Source organism: Lactuca virosa, chromosome 4, assembly GCF_052849685.1.
Source record: "Lactuca virosa cultivar CGN04683 chromosome 4, Lactuca_virosa_CGN04683_v6, whole genome shotgun sequence".
NCBI lineage: Eukaryota > Viridiplantae > Streptophyta > Magnoliopsida > Asterales > Asteraceae > Lactuca > Lactuca virosa.
Window position 1 is genome coordinate 224,405,286 of NC_136429.1, and position 27,217 is coordinate 224,432,502.

The window sequence follows — 27,217 nt, forward strand, 5'->3', positions numbered from 1 at the left end:
CCTGAACTTCACCTGTCTCTCCGGAGGTATCCTGGGCAGCAACTCCTCCTTAACTCCTCACGCAGGAAGTTCAACTCCTGAGCAGACAGTCGTCATACCACCCGAAGATTCGGTTGCCAAATCAGTTTCTGAGGCGGTACGAACTTCAAGCGTCCCTGCAAACGTATCTGATACGGATGCAAATGTCAATATGGGTGATGGAGATGCGAAGAATGAAGATCCAGGTCAATCTACTTCTGCTTCCTTCGAAAGTATTGTTTCTTTACCACCATCCGTTATTCCCACTACTTCAACCACTGATTCTCCTACATTCGAAAACATTATCAATCAACCATTCACTTCTATTTTTTCTTCTCAATCCATTGATACACCCAAACCGAATTCGAATGTTCAAGAAAACATTTTTATGGAGACAGAAACTGATATTGAGGGGTTTGGAGGTACATTTGAAGAATTAGAATTTCATGAAGAGGAAGAGGCGTTTCCAGATCATATGTTGCTAACCATGAAACAATTTAAAATTCTGAATCAGAAGTTGAATTCTATAATTCAATCTCAAGCTGATCTGGGGGGTGGTTCGTCTGTTTCAAGTTTGGAGGTTGATTCATTGTTGAAAATGTTCGAAGCCAAAATTGTTAGTAAAGTATCGGGGATGATTAAAGACTCTGAATCTCGAATTTTGGAGAAGGTTGATCATAATGATCAAAATAATGAACTTCGGATCAATTCTCAAAATTCAAAGTTTACCAGTGATGTGAAAGAATTGAAGAATGTCACAAAAGAACGGCATGTTCTTTTTGTTCAAGAAGTGAAGAAAGTAAGGGAGGATGTCAATTTGCAAATTCGTGAACTCCGCTAAGACATGCAAAAAGAAATTGGAACTTTTCAACAAGATTATGCTTCTCTGAATCAAAAGCTTGATATCATTTGTGATGCAGTCACACGATTTGTTAAATTGTATGAAAATTTGAGTCCACAACTAACTCAACTTTCAACATCCGAAAGTGACAACTTTTTGGAAGTGATCACTTTGTTAAAAGAGTTAAAAGATCTATCAGTCAAGCCGGTTTCTTCTTCCCTAATTACTCCTGAATTTTTATCACAAAAATTCATACAATTCGAAACACTTCTCAACAAGCAACTCGCTCCTATATTTCGCATTACAAGCCTTCTTCCAACAACATATGCCCCACCTGTTTTCACAGGAGTACAAGGGGGAGAAAGAGTTTTTACAGACCTGTCTTTTTTCTCTGTAAACATTCGAAAGCGTAATAGACCTGAAACAAGATCATATTTACATCTGGTGTTCAATCTCGCATTCTTAATTGATTTCATACTCTGATTTGTTTTATACTTGATTCATTGATTCATCAATTAAAGAGTTTTTACAGACCTGTCTTTATTCTCTGTAAACATTCGAAAGCGTAATAGAGCTGAAACAAGATCATATTTACATCTGGTGTTCAATCTCGCATTCTTAATTGATTTCATACTCTGATTTGTTTTATACTTGATTCATTGATTCATCAATTGGTATCAGAGCAGGAATCACATCTGTGATCTGATTTTCATCCATTCAAAAAGTTTTTGAATCAAATTTTTGGTTTGAAAGTTTCCGCACTTTTTGATCGTGAAAAATTTGTCTAGATCTTAGTCTGTGATTTGATTCTGCCTTTGAATTGTTGAATCGAGTATTCTTCTAGCAATTTCGGTTTGATTCAACTAGTTTGTTTTCAAATTTCCAAATCTTCTTAAGAATTTTCAAAATCCACTTCCGTACAACAATGGCGAGTTTCAATCTCAATTCGATGACCTCGTTTTCTCATTTGTTAGGATCATCAACTAAAATTCTAATGATAATCCCTGAATACTATGATCAGTGGGTGATCGTATGCAGGATTATCTGAATGGTCTTGATGAAGAATTATGGTCATGTATCACTGGAAATGTTAATGTTCCAGTGACTGTTCAAGCAATTGGTTCATCTACTACAAGTTCTGTTGTTGATAATCAAACTGATCGTCTGAAGAAACTGGAGAAGAGGTGTATAAGAGAATTGCGAGGAGCTTTACCTCCAGTTGTGTACAATTATGTAAGGAGTTGTACAACTGCAAAGGAGATCTGGAACAATCTGAAAGATAAGTTTCAAGGAAGTGAGAAGACTAAAATCAATTCAGTCAAACAATGTTTGGTTGAGCTGAAAGATTTCAGACAAAAAGAAGGTGAAACAATTGAAGTCTACTATGATCGACTGAACAAGTTAATCTATCGTTGTAATCACTATGAAATTACCAGGACTTCAATGGAATTCAATCTCATTTTTGTGATGGGTCTTCGAAAAGAATGGAGATGCGTAAGTATGATGGTGAAGAATCAACAAAGTTTTGATACATCAACTCTCAATGATTTGTACAATCAGTTGAAGACACACAAAACTGAGGTAAATGAAATTGCTGAGGAGACGAAGCTGAATTTGGGAGGTCCATTGGCACTTGTGTCAAAGATATCTGAGAATGAAGCTGAAAATGGTGATTCTGAGGGAGAAGAAGGATTCATCATGAATTCGGATGATGAGGCGATAGCTTTTTACTCGAATAATCATGTTAAGAAGTTTTTCAAAAAGCCGTTCAATCCGAAGACTAAGCTTGCTGAGGTAAAAGGAAATGATGTGAGTAAAACTGCTGTTGAGGAGAAAAAGAAAATCGAGAAGAAAGATTCGAAAATGTCTGAAGGAAAAATCGAGAAAAAGCTGAAAGGTGATTCTGGTGTAGATTGTCATTATTGCAACGGAGCTAATCATCTTGCGAATGATTGTATGCTTCGAAAAAAGGATGAGAGGAAAAATAAAGTTAAAGATGAGGCGTATTATGCAGAGAAGCTTGAGGAGGTTTGTGCAAAAGCCAAAAACTTGTCATTGGTTGCAAAAGGTGAACATGAGGATGAAGATGGAACGTATCAAATCTGGTCATCCGGATCAGATGATGAAGAAATGAGGAATCCAACACATGGAGCAATGTATGCTAAAATGGAGGAGGACTCAGATGACGAGGAATTCGAAGTGAAAGGACGATGCTTCGTATCCAAGACAGCAGACAAATCACCAATGACAACAAAGGTACGTAAAATTCTCGAATCTTTCAATATTCCTACACATTCTTATGATTCTGAACTAATATCTTTTGATGAGACGGTTACTTATTTTGATTCAATTGTTGTGTCTGTTAGCAATGAGGCCAACAAGTTGTCAATGGAGTTGTTAGAGACTAAAAAGCGATTAGAAATGAAAATAAGTAAAATTGATTGTTTGGAATTACAAATAACAAATATTATGTGTGATAGGGATACTTTATCAAGTGATGTCAAACTTTTGCTAGCACAAAGAAACATTTATTGTAATGCTGCTAAAAGACTTTATGGAAAATTAACTGATTTACATCATTCATGTGAAATAAGTAAAGAGCAACATAGAAAGTTACTACCTTTTCTAGCATACGAAAGAGCTAAGGTAGATAATATTTCGTATGATTGTGAGCAAATTATAGCTGATTTTGACAAAGTTCCTGATGATAGATATAAATATGGAATTGTCAAAATTGATGAATGTCTTGATGCGAATGAATTAGTTAACATAGTGAATGATACTTTGACTAAATCTGAACAAATTCAAATTTTGAAAAAGACTGAGAATTCAACATCTGATTCTCAATCTAATTTTGCTGATATTGAAGATAATTCTGACAATATTAGTGAAATTAGTGAACTTGAGGATGTTGATTGTTCCCAGTTGTCTGTTGTTAATGTTGCATCTACATTTAAAGGAAAAGAAATAGTTAAGGATTTGATGGTTGAGAAAGAAATTGATATACCTTCAACTTCGAAAGTTTGTGATATGAACTTCGTGGATATCAAAGACAGTCAAACTGATGATAACGATGATGAAAATGAAGAGAAAATTTCGAAGGAAAAGAAATCTTCAAAGGAAGAAGAAACTCCACGAATAGTGGTTGATCAGGTGTATGGTGATACACAAAAGTTCGAACAAGTAAAGACTGAAAAAGGTGAACATTACCTTGAAACAAATATTGTGGTTTATCCAAATTTCAAATGCTCAGATGATGTCATTTTTCCAAATCAAGTTTTCGTAACAACTGGAAATGTTGAGAATATCAAACCAGAATTAAAGAGATTAGTTGAGGAGGATAATTCAAAAACAACTGATGAAGGTTTTTTCACAAATCAAAGCACAGTTGAAAACAACTTAACAAAGAATTCGTACGTGTTTCAACGTCAAAAACCACAAAGAAAATGGGTTGAAAAATCAAAAATTGAAAAAGAGAATTCAAAACAAGTTATAAAGGAAAATGAAAAAGTTGTCAAACTAAACTCCAAGGAATTCAAAGATCAAATTGACAGATTTTCGAAAGAAAACAACATTTCAAAAAGACAAGCAAGAAAGAAAATATTTTGGCAAAATGTTGAGTCTCAAAAGATGTCTGAATCACAATCACCCAAAAATGTTTTTAAAGCTAAAATTTCCTCCTTTTCAACAAAACCTCAACATTCATCTCAATCAAATCATTCAAAGTCTGAAGTGAATAAACAACCAAAGTTTTCGAAAGTTTCAGAAACTAATATTTCAAGAAAATTTTCAAATAACTCAAATCCAAATCAAAAATTTCTTCAACATCAACATTTTAAATCAACAGTTGATACATTATATGCTCAATCTTTTATAACAAATCCAAAAGTTAATTTTGTTCCTCAAAAGCCAAATTTTCCAAATCAAACGAAGAAAGAAACTATGAAAATTTCACGAGAAAAAGGAATAACTTCAAGGAAGAACATTGATCATTGGCTTGAAGGCAAAGGAAAGATGTATCAGTCGAATACATTTTCAAAGGAGCAAATTCACGAAGCATATGAGAAGTATGTGAATACTTCATCAAACGGCAGTTCATCTTCTAAGGATTCGAACATATCAGTCAAAGCTTGGAAACCAGTAATAAAAGCAAAGAATGTTCATTCACAAACTCAGAATTCGAAGGGTAATGTCAGTGAACATTCGAAATCATCAAAAACTTATGTTTCGGTTCTTTTAAATGAAGATGTAAACTTAATTGATAGTCTCAAAACCAAAGTTTGTGATTGGGTTAAAAGTTCTTCATTTCATTCGAAATTGAAATCTAATTTCCAAGGACCCAAAAAGCCTTGGGTACCTAAATTTTTCCATTGATTGTAGGTACTATGTGACGAGCAATATGATAATAAATGGTACATCGATAGTGGTTGCTCTCGTCACATGACTGGGAAGAAGGAGAATTTACGTGATTTAAGAAGTCTAAAAAATGATGGAGTTGTGAAGTTTGGGAACAATAAAAAATGTCAAGTCAAAGGATATGGGAAGATCACGAACGGACAATTCATAGTGAATCGTGTGGCGTATGTTGAAGGTCTTCAACATAACTTGATAAGTGTTTGCCAACTTGTTGTGGGCACTGGCAATCAAGTTCTTTTTAAGGAAGAAGGAAGTGTTATTTCGAATGTCAACACAAAAGAAGTGTTACTGAAATCCAAAAGGAAAGGTGACATGTTCACTTTGGACATCAATCCGATAGTAGGGAAACCTGCTATATGTCTTCTTTCGAAAGCAACATCAGACTTAAGTTGGCTTTGGCATCGAAGACTCTCTCATCTCAATTTTCGAAACATCAATAAACTAGTGGTATAAGATTTGGTCAGAGGTTTACCTGTACTTAAATTTGACAATAATTCTTTATGTGCAGCTTGTGAAGTTGGAAAGCAACATAAACAAGGTCATCCAATTACGATAGATTCGAAAATTGTTGCACCTTTGGAGCTCTTACATATTGATTTGTGTGGTCCTTCAACCGTTTCAACTCTCAACATGCAAAGGTACATTTTAGTTATTGTTGATGACTTTTCCAGATTTACGTGGGTTTATTTTCTCAGGCTTAAATCCGAAGTTGCACAAATCATGATTGACTTTATCAAAAAGATGGAAACAACATTGAAGAAGATTGTTCGAAAAATTAAGAGTGATCATGGAACTGAATTTAAGAACAAGGTCCTTGATTCATCTTTGGTGGACAAAGGAATTTCGCATAACTTTTCATCTCCATACACACCACAACAAAATGGTGTTGTTGAACGAAGAAATAGGTCTCTATGCAAAGCGGCAAAGACTATGTTGGCATATGCGAATCTTCCACAATAACTTTGGGCTGAAGCAGTATCCACCGCATGTTTCACTCAAAACAGATCTTTCATTCATCGTCGATTTAACATTACTCCATATGAAATTCTCAACAATCGAAAACCTAACGTCAAATTTTTTCATGTTTTCGGATGCAGGTGCTTCATTATGAATCTCAAGGATAATCTTACGAAATTTCAAGCTAAAGCAGATGAAGGGATTTTCTTGGGATATTCGCATAATTCAGTCGCATATCGTGTGTTGAACAAAAGAACACGAAAAGTTGAAGAAACTTTTAATCTTACATTTGATGATTATTACATTAAACAAACTACATTGCAGTTTGAAAATCATCCTATTCTGAAAAACATACAAGATGAATCTGAATCCTCACAAACCTTAGATATTGATTATGATTTAATCTTTGGAATTTCAGATCATACAGCTGATGCTGAAATAAATGCAAATGATAATCATCTCTCTGAACTAACAAAGCTTACTGATAATTCAACATCAACTTCTCCAGAGAAAGGCGAAAGTATGCAAAACAATCCAGTGGAGGGGGAGCAATTGGATTCGAATACTCTAGTTGAGGAAGAACATTCTTTCGAGGGGGAGAATGGAAGAGTGAATGCTAATGTTGAGGGGGAGCATGATGTTGAGAGGGAGCATAATGTTGAGGGGGAGCATTTAGAAAACATTGAGAATAATAATGATTTTGATGATGTTTATTCGATTGCAGGTTCAGAGAATGATGATATATACGAAGATGCACCTCTGGAATTTGATCCAGCATATCCGCCAATGGAAAAATGGACAAGAGATCATCCGAAGAATCAAGTGATTGGGAATCCACAAGAGGATGTTTAAACAAGAGCTCAAGTTCGTGCAAAGAATGAGGTATTGAATACTCATCAAGAATTTTGCATGTTCAATGTTTTCATCTCTAAAATTGAACCAAAAACAGTTAAGGTTGCAATGGAACACTCAGATTGGGTTGTTGCAATGCAATCTGAATTGTCTAAATTTGAACGAAACAAGGTTTGGAGATTAATTCCTAAACCTGAAAATGTTTCGATTGTCGGGTTAAAATGGATTTTTAAAAATAAAACCGAAAAAGATGGAAATATTGTTCGAAACAAAGCCAGACTTGTTGTTAAAGGATATTCACAACAAGAAGGAATCGACTATGAAGAAACTTTTGCCCCTGTCGCAAGACTCGAGGCGGTTCGTATATTTCTGGCTTATGCAGCTCACAAAGACTTTGATGTTTATCAAATGGACGTAAAGTGTGCATTTTTAAATGGAGAACTTGAAGAAACAGTTTACGTGGAACAACCCCTAGGTTTTATTAATGAGGAATTTCCAGATCATGTTTATATTTTAGATAAGGCAGTTTATGGTTTGAAACAAGCACCACGAGCATGGTAAGCAACTCTTACTTCATTTTTGAAACAATCTAAATTTAAACAAGGATATGTTGATCCCACATTATTTCGAAAGAAAGTTGGGAATCATCTAATGCTTGTTCAAATTTATGTTGATGATATTATTTTTGGCTCAACTGACCCTGCTTTATCTAGAGAATTCGAAGATTTGATGAAAAGTAAGTTCGAAATGAGCATGATGGGAAAAATCAATAATTTTCTTGGTTTGAATATTCGTCAAAGCAGAGAAAGAATTTTTATTAATCAAGAAAAATATACGAAGAATCTGCTAGAAAAGTTTGGATTGACGAATAGCACAAAGTTACAAGTTCCAATGGCAACTGGCATAAACTTGACACCTTCGTTAGATAAACCTGCAGTTGACATAACTCTTTATAGGAGCATGATTGGTTCATTACTATATCTTACAGCAAGTAGACCTGATATCATGTTTTCTGTGTGTAATTGCAAGGTATCAGTCTAATCCACGAGAACCACATCTCACTGCTGTGAAGAATATATTTCGTTATCTTAAAGGAACAATTTCATTAGGATTGTGGTATCCTTCGAAAACTGGGTTCTTTGTACAAGCATATTCGGATGCAGACTTGGGTGGGTGTAATCTTGATCGAAAAAGCACAAGTGGTGGATGTCAATTTCTAGATGGCAAATTGGTGAGCTGGCAATCGAAAAAGCAAACATGTGTATCCATTTCAACAGCTGAAGCAGAATATGTGGCTGCTGCTGCTTGCACTTCACAAATTATATGGATTCAAAGTCAATTGCGTGATTATGCAATCAACATGAAAAAGATTCCATTATATTATGATTCTCAAAGTGCAATAAGAATTTGTCATAATCCTGTGCAACATTCGAAGACTAAACATATAGCACTTCGTTATCATTTCATCAAGGATCATGTGGAGGATGAGAATATTGAAGTACATTTCGTGAAAACAACTGATTAGTTATCTGATATTTTCACGAAACCTTTAGATGAATAATCCCTTGTGAAAATTATAGAAGGACGTGGAATGATCGATGGAAATTCTGTTCCATGTGAAAAAGGCGAATGATGAATGACCAGGAATGATTCAGAGGCGCTGAATGAAAGACAAAGCAATATTCGTCAGAATTCAGAGGTTACTGTTCATAGTCAACGCTTCGACCCCTTCGAATTCGTAAATTTGTCACTTATTTTAAGGGTTGATTCAGAGGTTACTGTTCATAGTCAACGCTTCGACCCCTTCAAAGTCGTACATTTGTCACTTATAAGGGGATGATAAAATTTCGTATTTTTGCAACAAGTACAGTTTATTTTAATTTTCGAAAAATCAAAAATCCAAAAAGATTTTCTTTTGTTTTGTCATTTAATTTCTGAAAACTTAAAAATCCAAAAAGATTTTTGTTTGTTCTGTCTCTACTTTCGAAAAATTCAAAACAACAAAAATATTTTGAATCTTATTTCTTTTTAGTATTTTGTTGCAGAACATCATGAAGATATAAAGTGGATTATGCTTGCAGTTCTAGGGTCAGGTATATTTTTTTCGTATGAATCAATACATTTTTCATCACTTGAACTAGCTAAGTTGTCCCTAGAAGCATGCTGTTGCATGTTGTCCAAAAGCCTCCAATGACTCAATGTGTGTGTACGAAAGCCTTAATGAAATTATTCATATGAAAATTTCTTCCCAATCAGACTTATATTCACATTAGTCTCTGAGCTACCTGACTCTTCTCAAAATGAGTTAAGAGTTTACTGTTTGGTCCAAAAATAACAGAGGTACTTTTCGTGTCTCACATCAATCTTTTTCACCTATAAAGTTGTTACACGATCACACAGAAAGACATATGTCTGAGAGGTCTCTGATCAAACCCATCGAGACTTAGACATATTAAAAATATGTGTTTATGATCTGACATCATGAGACTGTGATGAAAGTGAAACCCAATTTTCAATATACTTTTAAGGAATTGACGGGGAACAATGTTCCAGATTTTCACGAAACATTTGTTTCAGTACCAAAATTCGAAACTCCAAATCATATTCATTTCAAATGAGTGGTCTTGATCAAAAATTCGAAAACCATGATGTTTGTTACCCAACAAGATCCAACACAAATTTTTTTTTCTTGAATATGATTTCCATGTGAGTTTCATTCGAAAGTCCATGTCACTTAAAATTTTCAAAACTCACTTGTCACTGACTACACTGGTTAAACAAGTAATTTCTGTTACAATTTCTCACCTTATGTTTAGGATGATATGTAACGAATTTTTTTTTCTACCCACGAAGCATTATAAAAGAATCCCTTCGATACATATCAACAAGTACTCGATTGTAATTCACGGGAACCTACAAAAGCTGTTGATCATTTTTCTTAATGATTAATAAAGCAATATTTGCCCGGGATTTCATCTGCCTTTGTGTCAAATTGAAATTTTGACATCACAATATCCCAAATTTTTCTTATCTTTGTTTCTTGTCTACATTCTTTGGAATACTGCACTCACGAAATCCTTGAGGTTCTGAGTAATACCAACTCAGGCTGATGATTTCAAACATCTGGCATATGACTTCGCTTTTCATCCCAAAAGTGAAAGAGCCTTGCTTACATACGAAGGGTTCTGACGGTTACAATCATATTGGGGATAACAATAAAGGCTGTCTATAAATGACGTATGGTATTCTGTCCGATTTTCAAGGAGATGTGACAGTTACTTTTTGACGCATGGCTACTTTTTCGCAGTAATGGTCCGATTTTCAAGGTGCTACATCGGATATCATTAAATACCTATCCCGTTTCAAATTCAAACTTCAGGGTTACATATAAAAGGGGATTCAAGGGTTCATTATCAGTTTACGCGATCAAAAAGAAAAATTCCAAAATTCTTTGATCATCAAAATCTTCAAACCCTAACAATGGCGACTTCTGTTCATGTTGATTCTCATACCACTGAATATGCCTCTTCATTACCAATAATGAAGATTCAAGCAACAAACTATCACTTGGAGGGTGATGTTTCTCAATACCCGGAAGAATTGAAGATGCTAATCGTTGCCTTGAAGAACTCTGTTTTGTCTAAGGCGATGTTCAGTTCATTCTCTGTTCCAATGTCCTGGCTTTCTCAAGCAGGATCAACTGCTACTTACAACAAAGCTTCTGATACGATTACTTTTCATCTGGTGAACGACAAAAAGGTCAGGCTATCCAAGAAACTATTTTGTCAAATTCTTGAAATTCCGAATTCACCTCAATATGTTGCTTCCACATTTCCTCAAATTGTCAATATGTTTAATGAGATGGTATATCAGCCTCCACTATCAAAAATCAGTGATTTTAAGAAATCTGGTCTTCCACGACTATGGAATTTCTTATTTGGAATTTTTCTAAGATGTTTAACTGGGAGAACAGTTGGTCTTGATAAAGGAAGAATGGAGGTTTATGCAATGGTTGTTGGAATCTTTTATGATCTTCAAGTGGATTATTCTACACAATTATGGAAGGAATTCCAAAAGGGTGTAGAACACACGAATGCTATTCATGGTATTTCGTGTGCAAGATACTGGAGCTTGATTTTGCAATACTTTTACAACAACGAAGAGATTTTGGTACCCAATGATGAAGAAAAAGCCGTTTTTCAATCGTACCACTATCCGAAGGATGTCACAGATAGTGCTGAAGTTTTTCCATCAGTTGCTCGTATTCCCGATGCAATGCTTAAAAGAGTTGATCCTTCGAATTCTGTCTTGGTGGCATATTTGAAGACCATTGATTCTACAATCGAAACTGGCATACTATTGGGAAGAGATGATAAGAAATCCAAGAAGACATCCAGGTACTCCTGCACAACTGGCACATCGCTCACGGTCGCCATACCCTCCTCCCGGGTATCCATAACATAGGCGACATAACCCACACAACCCTGCTGAAGGTAGCGCCTAGATGTCGTTTCTGAACACAAAGTCGGCCCACGCTGCGGCCTCTTGCCCTGAATCACCAACTCTCCCCCACTTGGGGTCCTGACGCGAACCAACTTCTGCTCACAGTTGATCACCGCCCCATTAGGGCTCAACCAATCCATGCCTATGATGACCTTGTTCCCACGCAAAGGAATGGGAACCAAATCCACGAGGTAACGCTCATCATACATCCTCAGGACACAGTCTCTGTAAACCTCTGACGCCCGGACGGATCGGTCGTACGCAATCTCGACCTCTAAAGGACAATCCAACATGCTTGGAGACTCAGCAAACCTCTTGCTAAGTGCAATAGATACGGATGATCGGGTAGTCCCCAAGTCAAATAATACATGTACTAGGATGTCGTTCACATGGAACGATCCTAAACAAAACACATAGAATATAAATACCAAAACTGATATGTAATAAAATTTAGGAGGAGAAAACATACCCGTCACCACATCCGGTGTGGCACGTGCCTCCTTGGCTGTCAGCTGGAAGGCTCGACTTCTCACGACTGGAGCATCTGTCTTGCCCCATCGGCCATCCATGATCCGCAGGGTTACGGCTGTAAACGAACTGAACGTTTAACGAACTATTCATGAACCGTTCGGCGGGAAGTTCGTTTATGTTTGTTTATTTAATAAATGAACGAACATGAACACAAATTCTCGTTCGTTTATTTAAACGAACGAACATGAACAATGGTCTCGTTCGTTCAATTATGTTCGTGAACGTTCGTTTATGTTGTTTGCTTACGTTTGTTTATGTTCGTTCATATAAGTTCTTTTATGTTCATATATGTTTTGATTGTGTTTGATTATATTATTATATTATATGTTCAATTATGTTTGTTTATCTTTGTTCATTTATGTTTGTTCGTTTAGCATGTTCACGAACATAAACGAACGAACATGAACAATGTAAGTTTTTTAACGAACGAACATGAACAATAAATCTCGTTCGTTTATCCGTTCGTGTTCATTCATTTGTTCGGCTAACTTAAACGAACGAACATGAACAAGCCGCGTTCGTGTTCGTTTAGTTCGTTTACAGCCCTACGCAGGGTCGCTGGAGCTGGCGCCGCCACTGGCGCTCTTGATACCAATCTCGGATAATTGGCCTTTTTATGGCCCTTCTGGTTGCAATGGAAGCAAATCAGGTCTGATGTGTGAATGGTGGGGGTAGGGGCAGTACAATCCCTGCCAAAGTGCCCAAGCTTGCCGCACTGATAGGAACCCGATCCCCCTAATCTGCAAAGCCCCTCATGCGTCTTGCCACATTTCCCACAGCGGCTCCGGCCCTGCTGGCCCTTCGACCTCGAGTCGAATCCCTTGGGTTTTTTCACAGAAACCCCAATCATCTGCCCACTCTCCGCCTTCCTCTTCCTGATGTGCTCTATTTCAATCTCCCTCTATCTCGCCCTGGCTATCATATCATCCAAAGTCAGGCATGCCGAGTAGCTGACATATTTTTGAATGTCAGCTCTCAACATATCATGGTATCGGGTTTTCTTCATCTCCTCATCACCCGCGTACTGAGGCACCAGTAAGGCCCTCTGCCCGAAATTGGCGGTAATCTCTGCCACCGTCTCAGTAGTCTGTCTCATATCCAAGAACTCCCTGTCTAGCTGTTGAATCTCCACAGCTGGCGCAAGCTCGGCCTGGAATTTGGTCACAAAGTCTGACCATGTCATAGCCTCAATGGTTGGGGCTCCCAACATATCACTGACTGCCTCCCACCAGTCTATAGCCCGCTCTCTCAAACAACCAGCAACAAACCTGACCTTCGACCCCTCAGGGGAGAATCTCGTCACCTGTGCCAAACTCAATATCCACGGTCCATCGTCTCACCACAATGGGGTCCTTCACCCCTCTGAAGTCTGGCGCTCCGCATCCCCTGAAATCCTTGAAGGAGAGTGTGCGAGTCCCTGATTGGCTAGGGGACATGTCACTCCTTAATGCCCTAAGGCGATCCTCCATCAGCTCAATGATACCCTCCTTGATCGACCAGAAAATCACCGGGGTCGCCTCAAGGATGCCTCTCGTAATCTCGGACGCAATGACCTCGCACAATCCGTCATCAACTGGCTCGGAACATGTACCCGATCCTGACCTGTACCCTGAACCTCCTGCTCTGTGACGTGTCATCACCATTCTGAAACAAATCACACAATCATCAGAGTCATACATAATATCGAGAGACCTCATGCTCACTACAAGTTCCTTGGTTTAATCTCAGCTCTCCTTAATTCGAGTATGGATCCTCTGCTTTCAGTAGTACGGGCCCATACTAACTTCCACATCTATCCGTACTTTCCTCAAGAATTGCCTTGACTCCACCAAGTCCCTTTCACTACTACTGCTCGTTGCACTAATCTCATCCTAGGCTTACCCTAGGGTAATCTCCGACCCACTATCCGCCATCAGCTGCATAAGAAGTCCCTGCTATCTCTCCCTAACTAGCTTGCGAATACCATTACATATTACTAAGACCAGATAATTCTTCGAATGAGAGGTCCTACCATACAATGGTTTGACTCAGACAAGAGTTACGAAATAGGGCTAGACCTAACCTTCTGAAATTATTTAGTCCTCGTAACATGTAACTTAACGTATTCGTTTACTAGTTAATTAAAGATAACCAGGATTACTAAAAGCACGAAGCAAGCAGCATTCGAGCATTGAGTAACCAAAACCAAGCATAACCTAATCAGGCCATCATATTACTGACTAGTCAGTACTATCATGCAGTTCAATAAGCACATACAACAGGCACATTAGGCATCTTCCTAGATCCTTAGCCCTAATCTAGCATGCAGTTCTCATACACATACAATAGGCATATAAGGCATCCTTCCTAGATCCTGAACATTATTCTAGTATGCAATTCTTATAATCATATCATATATCATAGCAAACATGTATGGTATCTTGGGGAAACTTACTTGAGCTCGACCGATTGCACGCATCACACTCCTTGTCCTTTCTAAAAACCCTTAATTTTAATTTTTTTGAAAAATTGTTTTCATTGTAAAAATTTCTCAAACCCTCGAGTTGAGTCCAGACACCCCCGAAAGTATGTCCGAATCCTTCAAACCAAGGCTCTGATACCAACTTGTAACATCCCAAAATTTAAGACCAAAAATTTCAATTTTAATTTAATACATATAAAACCATTTGTCTGAAAACATCCATAGTATCAACTCATATCATAACCAATGTATCAATAGTCAAAACATGTCATGATAAAACAACATCAAAGTATAGCTCGCAAAGATCTCATGTGCAGAACTCATGGTGTGATGTGTTGCAATCATGCTGGCTCCTTTCCTTTCGAAGAAGAAGTACCTGAAACCAAAACTGAAAACCGTAAGCACAAAGCTTAGTGAGTTCCCCCATCATACCACATACCATACAATAACATACTGCCTAGCATATCTGGGTGTTGGCCTACCCCTTCGGTCTCTTTCAACCGGTAACTGCCTAGCATATCAGGGTGTTGGCCTACCCCTTTGGTCTCTTTCAACCGGTAACTGTCTAGCATATCTGGGTGCTGGCCTACCCCTTTGTAACAACCAGTTGTTTCAGATCAATAAAAGTCAAACAAGTCAAACCAAAGTCAAGCAAGTCAACTATGTCAAACATATATCAAAATATTAAAAAAAATAGAATTTAATTCAATAAACAATGAATTTATACCCCACTAAAGGAGTTTTCGGTTTTTGGAATCAAAAACCATTTTGGCCGAAATCCCTCTCCACCGAACACACTCCTCGGCCAAGAACCCATGGGACCGAGAACCTTGTGACCAAAATCCCTTCCACCGAGGATCCACTAGACCGAGATCACCCTACTTCTCGGTTGAAACTTAAGACCGAAATCCTTGTTCTCGGTTGAAAAGATAGGCCAAGAAAACCCTTATTAATCGGTGGCACACTAATCTAAATGATAAATTACACATTTCAAGGTAAGTGTCATATCACATTTTACCCCTTATTTATATGCCAACCGAAAACACAACCTCATTTCTCACATTTCACTCGAAAATCTCCTCACCTTTTCTCTCAAAACTCATAAGTAAATCTTCATATCTATGGAACACACACACTATTTTACCCAGTTGGGGGCATAGAAACTAATTATTTAAAAGAATAATTATTTATCATACTATGTAAACATTCACATACAAACATTACAAGAAAAAGGAATTTCACTACACTATACGTAAACCGTTGATATAGCTTTGTAAGACATTTTCTTCAAGTACTTACCTAAGTACCAACAAAAGTCATGTATTATAACCAGAGTCTCCTGGAGGTAGAACGTGACACTTGTATATAGATCTATATGAGACTGACAATCCCGCACCTAAACTGTTAGCTACAGTTAGACCGGCAGGTCTGGGGTGACAAATGTCGTACCATTCCAACACCTGAAGAACATCGTAACAGGTCATCAATCATTCAGTATGGTTATAATAACTCACAACTAGGTATTAACAATACGTTTGGTTTACAAATACAAGCTTATCTTCACTAGTTTTATTTAACGATAAGACTACATAACATTATTTTTCGAGTACAATACAATTTAGATTCCTGGAAACATACAGTTACAGGATTTTACAAAGATACAATTACAAAATATTATTTCCTGGGAACACGCATTCTAATGGTTTTATATAAGTATAAAATCACACATTATTATTTTCAGTATGGAAAAAAAATACTTATACACTACGGTCTTGGAACATTAAGACTACATTACATAAAAAAGAAAATATTGGATTTTCTGGAAGAACACACTACTATTTTCAAGGAACAAGGACATATATTTCTCATACAAAATACTTATGAACTCACCAACTTAATTGTTGACACTCTTTTCAAAACCACTTGTATTCTCAGGAAATCAGTAGACAGGTACCCATACAGGTTTTGGTGAAGACGAAGCCTAGTATTATTGGGTCTTATTTTGTGTTGTATGATTTTGGAGTCAAACAATGATTCAAATACAATGTAAATATTAAATTACCAATACAATGTTTGTAATGCTTTGATCTCTATTATTCAGTTGCTATGATACTGTACATGACGTCATCCGCCCTCGGACGTTTCCTCCGTTTACTCGGTTCGGGGGTGTGACAGATTGGCATCAGAACATTGTTTATAGTGAAATAAGTATATCAAACCACATAAGATATACAACTATAAACACAATGGGGCTAAAATACTCTGACCAAGAAGTATACTTTTTAAATATAATAATATTTTATAAAAGTATACATACATGCATAAATACCAGAAATAGTATCATGGTAAGAACAATATAAAAGTATTTAGATAAGTTGGACACTGCGGTTAAGCCTAAATAGTTATGAAATCATATCTGGGATAAATATAGCATGATCAACTATATTTATTCAAGATACGACCAACATGTGTTTGGGAATGATTGTGGTGAACAACAAGTCAAAAACTTACCAACACTCCATACAAGGAAACTCTAGAACCAAACATAAAGTTTAAGATACTATAGGAGTATTTTATGATACTATGAAGCTATACAATTAGGCTCTTTATGTGTCTTTCATATTGTTATTTCGTACAGCTGACATAAAAAGGCCTGTAATTAAGATGTTCTAATTCAATAACATCTTTAAGCCTTGTGGCAGAAAAATGCCACCAAAGAAGTCAAACCGAAACAAAAACAACACCCGAATAACTCCACCACTGCCACCACCGCCACAGATGGACACTGCCATCGTCCAAGCTGCGGTAACAGCCGCCATGGCGCAAATCAGCACGAATAGTGCAAGTGGGACAGGAGGTGGTACGAGTAATACTAACCAAGGCAATAGCCAGGGGCACCCAAGGGAGTGCTCCTACAAAGACTTCACTAATTCTAAACCAAAGTCCTTCGATGGAACCGGAGGTGTCATTGCGTTAACAATGTGGTTCGAAAAAACGGAGTTGGTGTTTGAAATTTTTGCATGCCCAGAGGGAAGCAAAGTCAAATTTGCAGCTTGCACTTTCGCTGACAGAGCTCTATCCTGGTGGAACGGTTATGTTAAATCGTTGACCCTCCCAGTAGCTAATGCTTTGAGCCGGGAAGATTTGAAAGTTTTGATGTTAGCAGAATACTGCCCGAGGGGCGAGGTACAAAAGTTAGAGCAAGATCTCGAGAACCTTACTATGAAGGAATCAGACATTGCAGCCTACACTGCAAGATTTAGTGACCTGGCTATATTATGTCCCGGGATGGTCACCCAGGAAAGTAAGAAAGTGGAACAATACATCTGGGGACTCTCCCCCCAGATTCAAGGAAACGTGATTGCTGCCAATCCATCTACATTATACAGTGCCAAACGCCTGGCACAAACACTTGTGGATCATGGAGTCTGCCAGGGCTTTATGACAGTCATTCCTGAACAACCCAAAGAAAGTGGCAAAAAAAAGAAGTTTTGGAATAAAAGGAAAGGCCAGTCGTCACAAGGTCCCGCAAAGAAGTAACAAACGGTTGCAATTCATGCTGCTACTACCACTGCCACTCCAGCACCCGCCAAACCATATTCCGGTACTCTCCAAAATGCAATAAGTGCAACTTTCACCATTATGGAGCATGCCGATAGATGCACTGCGTTAATTGCAACAAGAAGGGGCACACTGCCCGCTTCTATAAGACACCGGCATAACAAAACACCATAACCACTAATGTCGTATTAAGCCAGGCTTGCTACGGATGTGGTGAAACAGGGCATTTCAAGAGAGACTACCCAAAAACGAGGAATGTCGGAGGGGTGGGAAGAGTGTTAACAATAGGGCATGAGAAGGCCGTAAATGATCCTACTGTGATTACCGGTACGTTCCTCCTCAATAACTCATATGTATGCATACTTTTCGATAGTGGTGCAGAGAGAAGTTTCATGAGCCACAAGTTTAAACACTTACTTAAACAAAATCCCCAATCACTAAAAGACACATTTACCATAGAAATGGAAAACGGTAAGGCAGAGAACACTAACGTTATATACATATGATGTACCCTCACTCTAAACAACTACTCTTTCCAAATCGACCTGATGCTGATCACAATAAAAAGTTTCAACATCATTATTGGCATGGATTTGTTAAGTCCTCACCATGCCGATATCCTGTGTTACGAAAAATCCATTCACCTTAATCTTCCAAACAGCGAAACCCTCATCATTTATCGCGACAAACCAGGCCCGAACCTTCAGATCATCTCTTGCATTAAAGCCCAAAAGTATCTTTGCAAAGAATACGACGCCTTCTTAGCTCACGTGGTGGATAAGAAACAAGAGGTAAAAGACATCAAAGATGTTCCCGAAGTCTGCAACTTTCCCGACGTATTTCCTAAAGACCTCCCAGGAGTACCTCCCGCACGCCAAGTCGAGTTCCGAATCGACTTGATCCCCAGAGCTACCCCCGTAGCCAAATCCCCAGACCGTTTAGCACCGGCCAAAAATGCAGGAACTATCCAGTCAACTGAACGAACTGCTAAGCAAAGGATTCATCAGACCAAGCTTCTCGCCTTGGGGAGCACCGGTCCTGTTCGTGAAGAAGAAGGATGGATCGTTCCGCTTGTGCATAGACTATCGGGAATTAAATAAACTCACCATCAAAAACCGATACCCTTTACCTAGAATCGACGACCTCTTCGACCAACTACAAGGAGCAAGTTATTTCTCGAAGATCGAACTAAGATCCGGATACCATCAGCTGCGAGTCCAGGAGGAAGATACTCCTAAGACTGCTTTCAGAACTCGCTACGGTCACTATGAATTCATAGTAATGCCCTTCGGATTAACAAATTCACTCGCGGTGTTCATGGACCTGATGAACTGTGTGTTTCGGCCTTACTTAGACAAATTCATAATAGTTTTCATCGACGACATTCTAGTCTACTCCCGGAGTAAGGAAGAACACAGCCAACATTTACGACAAGTCTTAGAAACATTAAGAGCAGAGAAGTTGTATGCAAAGTTCTCGAAATGCGAATTCTGGATTCAAAAGGTGGAATTCCTAGGGCACGTGGTTAGCAAGGAAGGGATTCTGTGGACCCCTCCAAAATCAAGGCAATCGAAAACTGGGCGACTCCAAGCACACCAACTGAAATTCGTCAATTCTTAGGTCTCGCCGGGTACTACAGGAGGTTCATTCAAAACTTCTCAAGAATCGCGAAGCCACTCACTACCTTAACTCAGAAGGGTGTAACCTTTAACTGGGAAGAGAAGCAAGAGAGTGCTTTTCAGACACTAAAGTAAGCCCTATGCAGTGCCCCGATCTTGCCCCTCCCAGAAGGGACAGAAGATTTTGTAGTCTACTGTGATCTTGTCTCATGTAGAATCCTACCTTACCCAGAAGCGAGCCCTATGCAGTGCCCCGATCTTATCTCATGTAGAGTCCTACCTTTCCCACCGGAGCATCATGAATCGAGGAATAAAAACAAGGCATTTGATATTGTCAGATTTATACATTATTTTAATACATTTAAGCTATAATTTGGTAAAATAAAAAGATATTTGGCACTTATAATGTTTAAATTGTATCTTGCAGCCAAAAAGAACATTCTCAAGGAAAAGGTGCTAAAATTAAAGAAAGTTGGATGCTTGGAGGATCGGAGCTTAAATTAGGAGAAGAAGGAAGAATAAAATCGGGCATATTGGAGTTCCCATGACGTTGACAACTATATTTCATGATGTGGCTTTTGGAAGCATCTCGATTCATGAAAAGAAGTCTCTCACGACGTGACCACGTGTCAACAAAAGAATCCTCGATGGATATGCATATATTCCTTGGCGCATACGAGATTACTACGCTTCTCACGTCATGAAGCTCATATTTTCACAACGTGGCGATCAATATTTTGAAATTATATAAACCATTAGGTCGAAATTTAGACTTCTGCCAGAGATAGCTGCGGTAAGTTGCGACAAAAACCTTATGAAGAGTCCTTGGAAGGTTGGAATCAATTGGAGATCAAGCTTGAAGATTTTTAGAGAAAAAACATCATTATATCATTCGTTTTGCTAGTTCTACTATGTCTTATCTAGTTAAATTCTTTTCTATGTTTTTTTTCTTCTTTAGTCATGGGCTAAAAACCCTATACTTTCGTTTGGCAATGATAAACCCTTAACTATGTGTTGATTTCGAATTTATAGTTATTTTATGTTAGTTTAATTAGTATTCGATAAATCATAATCCTTGCATGTTGAAGTTGTAGCTTAAATTGTTTATTCTACAAGTTTTGTGTAGTAGATGTCATTCTATTTGCATAAATGTGTTATCTATTTGTTTATGAACATTGAATTGCTAGATTTAGTGATTGAACAAATTCTAGTGTTAGGTGATATAAGTTAGCTACTTTGATTGTGCTAGAGAGCCTAATTAATCTATAATTTGTGCTTGATTGACTTGTCTTGATCATAGATACGTAACTCGTAAATTTATAATTCATAGTCCAGTTTATCTTTATATCAACTGTGCGTCTTACTTATGTTTGATCATTGCATGGTAGTTCATGAATTGTTAAAAACTAGGATTTGAACATGATAACTAGTTACTTAATACTTTTGTAACCAATATAATTATTCTATTAGAAATCAACCATAGAAAAAGGGGGATTCGGAACTGAACGAAAATACTCTTTATTATTGATTTAAAATCGTTTTCTATTTGCGTTCTTAGTCTTTAAAAGTTGTTTAATTGCTAGTTGTTTGATTTAAGTTGTTGATCATGCAAAATCAGTAAAACCCCCTATTTTAGTTGTTTTTCTTAGTTTAACTTATAGTAGTTATTTTATTAAATAAATTACCGTTCCCGGTGTTGGACATTCGACTTACGTTATGATTCTATAATTCGACTAGGTACACAACTGAAGTGCATTTTAGCTAGTTAATTTTTGTTAGGTTTAACAAATTAAAAAAACTACTAGGTATAATAATTGCACACTACCAGTAAGACACCATGCAAAGTAGATAGGTGGTACTCGTGGACGTATTCGTCCAAGGTGAATCTGTCAAAATCAGAGGTAACGAATGACATGTCAAAAGACGTGGAAGAAAACTACGTAAAAAAAGTGATCAATACACGATAAGAATGCTACAAAATATTGTTATCCAGCATATAAAGATAAGACCCGGTTAAATATTAATTAAGCGATCTAATCAACCATATAGATGTGACTAACTGGTAGCTGGCTGCATTTAATGAAGACTGTAACTACCCCATGAACATGATGTTTCGATTACAAAGAGCAATATATACTCTAAACAACAAAAATTTAGTGCCATTTTACACTTACCCAGGTCGGCCAAAGAAGAAAATACCGACCTGGGAACCTCCTAATTTAATAACTAGAAATACTAACCAATATGCAAGAATGAACCCCAGGTCAATACCAATACACACCGAACAAAGGACTTAGGTAAAAAATATCCCAAGAACAACACAATGTAAAAATACTCACACTAAACAAATATACTTCAGTACAAGGAAAATAGCTTTCCTTACCCGGACTACTTAAGAAACTTATACAATATGTTTATGTTCATAGATGAACATTATTACAAAAACCAAAAAATTAGGGGTTGTTTGATAGTTGCTGACTGAGTTAGATCTGACTGAATCAGGACCTGACTGGGTCTGAAGCTTCTGACTGAAACTATATTGTTTTATTGAACATCTGACTAGCTATGTTGACTACTGAAAATGACCATTTTACCCTTTTATTTTGTTTTATGTCGGATAAAATGAATCTGTTTAATAAAATATTTCGATATAATTGATGAATAATCATACAAAATCGAAATTAAGCCTAAATAATTTTAAAGTCTATAAACAAAATGTTACCAAAGTCTATGGACAACAAATGTTACGAAAGTCTATAGACGATTGTAAACAAACAAACCAGATCAACACCTAACCATTACTTTATGTTTGCCCTTTCCTAGATAACTCTTCAAACTTATGACCTTTATCATCAGTAGCATGAATTGGCCAAAGATTATAAACCACAATCTTGTTTTTCTTTCACAACCACACTTGTTTTTTTTTTGAAACATCAACAAATGTCATATAATTTGTAAATAAACAAAGTAAACAGCAAGATCCATTGACAAGCTTGTCCATGACTTTTGAAATAAACATTGTAAACAAAAATCATGTTTATGAACCATGATCATTAAAATCAAATTCAGAACCAGAGAATAATCAATTCACACCAAAAATAATGATCCCAAATCATCCCTAAAGCCTTTACCCCACAATCATAAATCATTCTAGTAAACGAATTCCCCCATTTCGAACCTAATTAATTTCAAGGTTTTTTCAAATTAAAAAACAAGGGAAAGAAAAACTGAACCAGACCTTTAGTAGCTTTGAGCAAATGAGCCATCGCAGATGATGAATTCTTAGGAAATCAAGATGTTGGTTGATGGAAAAGCAACGAACCGTTGAACAACAGAGGAACAAAGAAGTAGAAGAAGCTGGGTCGATGTAAGATGGTGCTGATGATCAACGACGAAGAAGTAAAATCAATGGAGAAGAGCGTTTATGGTCGTGAATGGTGATGATCAATGGAGAAGAAGTATAGAACGGGAAGGGAGAATAGAGAAAATATCGTCAGTCACAAATAGATTGAGAGCGATGAGAGAGACTCGATGGATATCAGGTTAAGGATCCTTTTGATATACTGTAGTGGTGGCGTTGGAGGAGGAAATCGATGGACTAGAAGAGGAGCAGCAGAGAAGTCTAGAGTGGTGAAGGAGAGCGATGAGGGTGGTTCAGATAGACCAACGAGAAGAGAATGACAAACAAGGGAATAAGCGTGTATGCGATTCAGTCAACATCTTTTTATGGAGGACTCGGTAAGAGCTATGGCGACCGGGTTAGTGGATAAAAAGGTTGGTATCAAACACTTTTACTGGACTGAGTCTTAGATAATGTCTTACTGGACCCAATAAGAGGTAAATCAAACAGGCCCTTAGTAATCTCATACAGGTAGTTAAGTTAAGTATTGAACATACACATATTCAAATATAAACATATATATGTTCAGTTATGAATACATACATTTTCTAGATTCATTTCCTAGATATGCTAAAATATGTAACTTGAATACACACACACATATATATATATATATATATATATATATATATATATATATATATATATATATATATATATATATATATTCAGTTATGAACATACATATTTTCACTTATGAATGTTGCAGTTGGATATCTATGCTTGTACAATTCTTTCTACTCCATTAAAATATCCAGATGCATGATCTTGCCATCCTAATTGAGCAACTCCATTTATGAAGGGTATTATCACTATCTTGCAGTCTAATATCGTTGCCTTATAGAAACATAAATAAAACTGATGGTATCTTGATTCATCTATTCTCATTACCGATTAGAATAGAGAAAAATAAAGAAATAACATTATTTATATATTAACATGTATAAAAATACCAATAAACTCCAAATCAACGAGTGGAAAAAGCTCAATACATAAGATTTTTTTGTACCATCACAACTACAAATGCAGTTAGAGTGATGATGACCTTATGAAGAGTAGTAGAACCAACCACTAACAAAGGAATATGAACATGACAAATACAAGTAAGAAACTGACACTTCAACTCCAAAAATGAACCACATGGGTAGAAATGAGAAAACACACACATACACACACAAACCTCAAAGTATAAGCAATAACATACATTTTTACCACTATATATCGCAAGTCTGTGGTCATGAAAAAGATAAATAGGTTTAACCTCTAAATACTAACAAATCTACACCCAACTTGAAATCATATGTTACTCCTTTATTTATCAAATTACGATAGATGAAGGGAAACAAAAAGCAACCTAGAATGGAGGCGTTGATTTGAAGAAGATGCATGGAGATTTTGTCGTTGAGGTTCGGGAAAGAATCCACATTCGTCGGTAGTGGGGTTGGGCGGTAGTTGATAGATGGAGAAGTGCCAGAATTTAGGCGTCACATGGAGGCGATGATAGGGTGTGGACGTTGTTGGTGATTTGATATCAACATTATTATTTAAGTGTAATAGGATTAAATTTGTTGACCAAAAGCGATCTTGATAAATATTGAACAAGTTAAGATGGTGCAGTGTTAATACTTGTTTAAGTTTTCAAGAATGAAAGTACACTATTATTTAGGGGGGGGGGAATCCCCTGAACAAACGGGTGTCTAGCAGCAGCGCCCTTGGTAGCGGGGTCCAAGGGACGACAACCCATGGTGAGGTCCATGGGGCATAGCCCCTGGTTGGGGTCAAGCTGAAATTTTTTTATTTGGGTTATGTTACTATATAAAAAATGCATCATAAATTTGTTTTTTTTTGGAAAACTTGTCTCATCTTGACCCTTATCCCAAAATCCATTTTTATGACAATTTTAGTGGTTTCGTGACATTTTGAAACTGTCAAGTGACAGTTTTCAGACAGAAAACAATATACCCGTTTTTGGTCATATTCTGGTACTTCTTGAATTTCATCCAATTTAGTGTTCGATTCTGTACCATCGAAATACTTTAACTTGATAGTGTTTCACAACTTTCAAAGAATCCAAGTATTTTTACTCCTAAATTTATAATAAAAATTGAAGTATTCTATGATCATGGCAAGTCGCTATTCTGTAAAGGACATGACAAGCAAGTTTTCTAAACTGAGCAATATTGAAGGGAAATATTTTCATCGATGGCAGAAAAAGATGCACTTTCTTCTTACTACTCTGAAAGAGGTGTATCTCTTGAGTACATCCATGCCATAATTCGGTGAGGATGAAACTTTGGAGGCAACAAGAAGAATATCAAAATGGGACAATGATGACAACATCTGACATGGTCGTATTCTCAATGGTATGTTTGATTCTCTATTTGATATCTATCAAAATGTTGAAACTGAAAAAGAACTTTGGTATTCTCTTGAATCCATGTATATGACTGAAGATGCTTCAAGCAAGAAGTTTCTTGTTAGTAACTGTATGGGTTATAAGATGACTGATTCTAGGCCTATTATGGAACAATTCCATGAATTGTTAAGGATCCTAGGACAATTTAATCACACAATCTAAAAATGGATGAAGCCATTTTAGTGGCTGTGATCATTGAAAAACTGCCCCATTCGTGGAAAGATTTTAAACATAATCTGAAACAGAACAAAGAGGAATTAAATTTGACTCAACTTGGAAGCCATTTACAGATTGAAGAGTACGTAAGGACTCTAGAACTTGATAACAATCCTAAAGGAAATAACCAAGTTGTTTCCTCTTCTGTGAACATGGTGGAAGGAGAAATTTCAAATAATAGTAAGAAGTCTAATGGAAAAAGGAAGTTTAAAGGAAAGGATGACAAGTATTTCAACAAGAAGGCAAAAGTGGTTTGGTGGAATTGTAACAAACCGGGTCTCTTCAAGAAAGATTGTCGTCTTCGTAAAGTGAACAAGGATGGTGTTGGACCAAGTGGATCCAAGGATCCAAAAAAGTAACAAGGTCAGATTTTTGTTTACATGTAGAATTCTAAATATGTTCAGAATTATATATCTATGATTTCTGAAGCATTTTATGTGCGGAATGATGATTTTGCCTGGTGGGTTGATTCGGGAGCAACAAGCCATATTTGCAAAGATCTTTTTTGGTTCAAGGAATGTTAACCAATAGAAAATGGATATGTGGTGAAAATGGGAAATGTTGCAAGTTAATCAATCATGGGTTTAGGATATGTTTTACTATACTTTACTTCTGGAAAGTGTTTGTGTCTGAACAATGTTTTATATGTGCTGGGGATTCGAAAGAATATCGTGTCTAAAATTATCTTAAATAATTGTGGTTACAAACAAGTATTAGAAAGTGACAAGTATATCTTGTCAAGTCATGGTTATTTTATGGTATTTGGATATGTACGTAATGGAATGATTAGGCTTAGTATTAATTATCCTAGTTATGATAATTCTGTTTGCATGGCCTCTTCTAGTACTGTCAATAACTTTAAGAAATATGATTTATGGCATGCTATACTAGGACACATTCATTACATGAGATTAAAAGACATGTAAAAAATGATTTTAATTCCTGCTTTTGATATAAATAATGAAAAATGTAAAACATGCATGTTAGCTAAAAACACAAGACAACCTTTTAAGGATGTTGTTAGGGAAAGCAAGGTGTTCGAATTTATACATAGTGATTTATGTGATTTCCATGCAACACCTTCCCTTGGTGAGTTTGAAATAAATGGTTGACTACTTATAGAGGTGGTGAATTTTATGATCCAATATATTTTTAATCAAATGGAATAATACATTAAACCACGACTCCTTATAAACCACAAAAAAGTTGTGTAATTGAAAGGAAAAATAGGACTCTGAAATAAATGGTTGACTCCATGTTGTCCTATTCAGGTTTTATTGAAGGTTTTGGGGGTGAGGCTATGTTAACTACATATTATATTTTGAATAGAACTCCAAACAAAAGGAGTAAGAATAATCTTTATGAACTTTGGTGTAAAAAGGAACCAAATTTGAGTTATCTCAAAGTTTGGGGTTGTAGAGCAATT

General features: G+C 36.8%; 1 long non-coding RNA gene across 2 annotated transcripts; it reads right to left on the reverse strand.

The window, feature by feature from the left end:
- Positions 1 to 14,794: 14,794 nt before the first annotated feature.
- Positions 14,795 to 23,482, reverse strand: LOC145168741 (uncharacterized). 2 transcript variants are annotated; one of them, XR_013742049.1, is made up of 4 exons: positions 22,998 to 23,482; positions 21,585 to 21,645; positions 15,879 to 16,039; positions 14,795 to 14,955 (listed from the first exon to the last, which is right to left on the reverse strand). It is a non-coding gene; the product is annotated as an uncharacterized LOC145168741 (long non-coding RNA). The 2 variants fall into 2 exon arrangements; XR_013742048.1 differs by lacking the exon at positions 14,795 to 14,955 and having other exon boundaries at positions 15,218 to 16,039; positions 22,998 to 23,481.
- Positions 23,483 to 27,217: the final 3,735 nt, after the last annotated feature.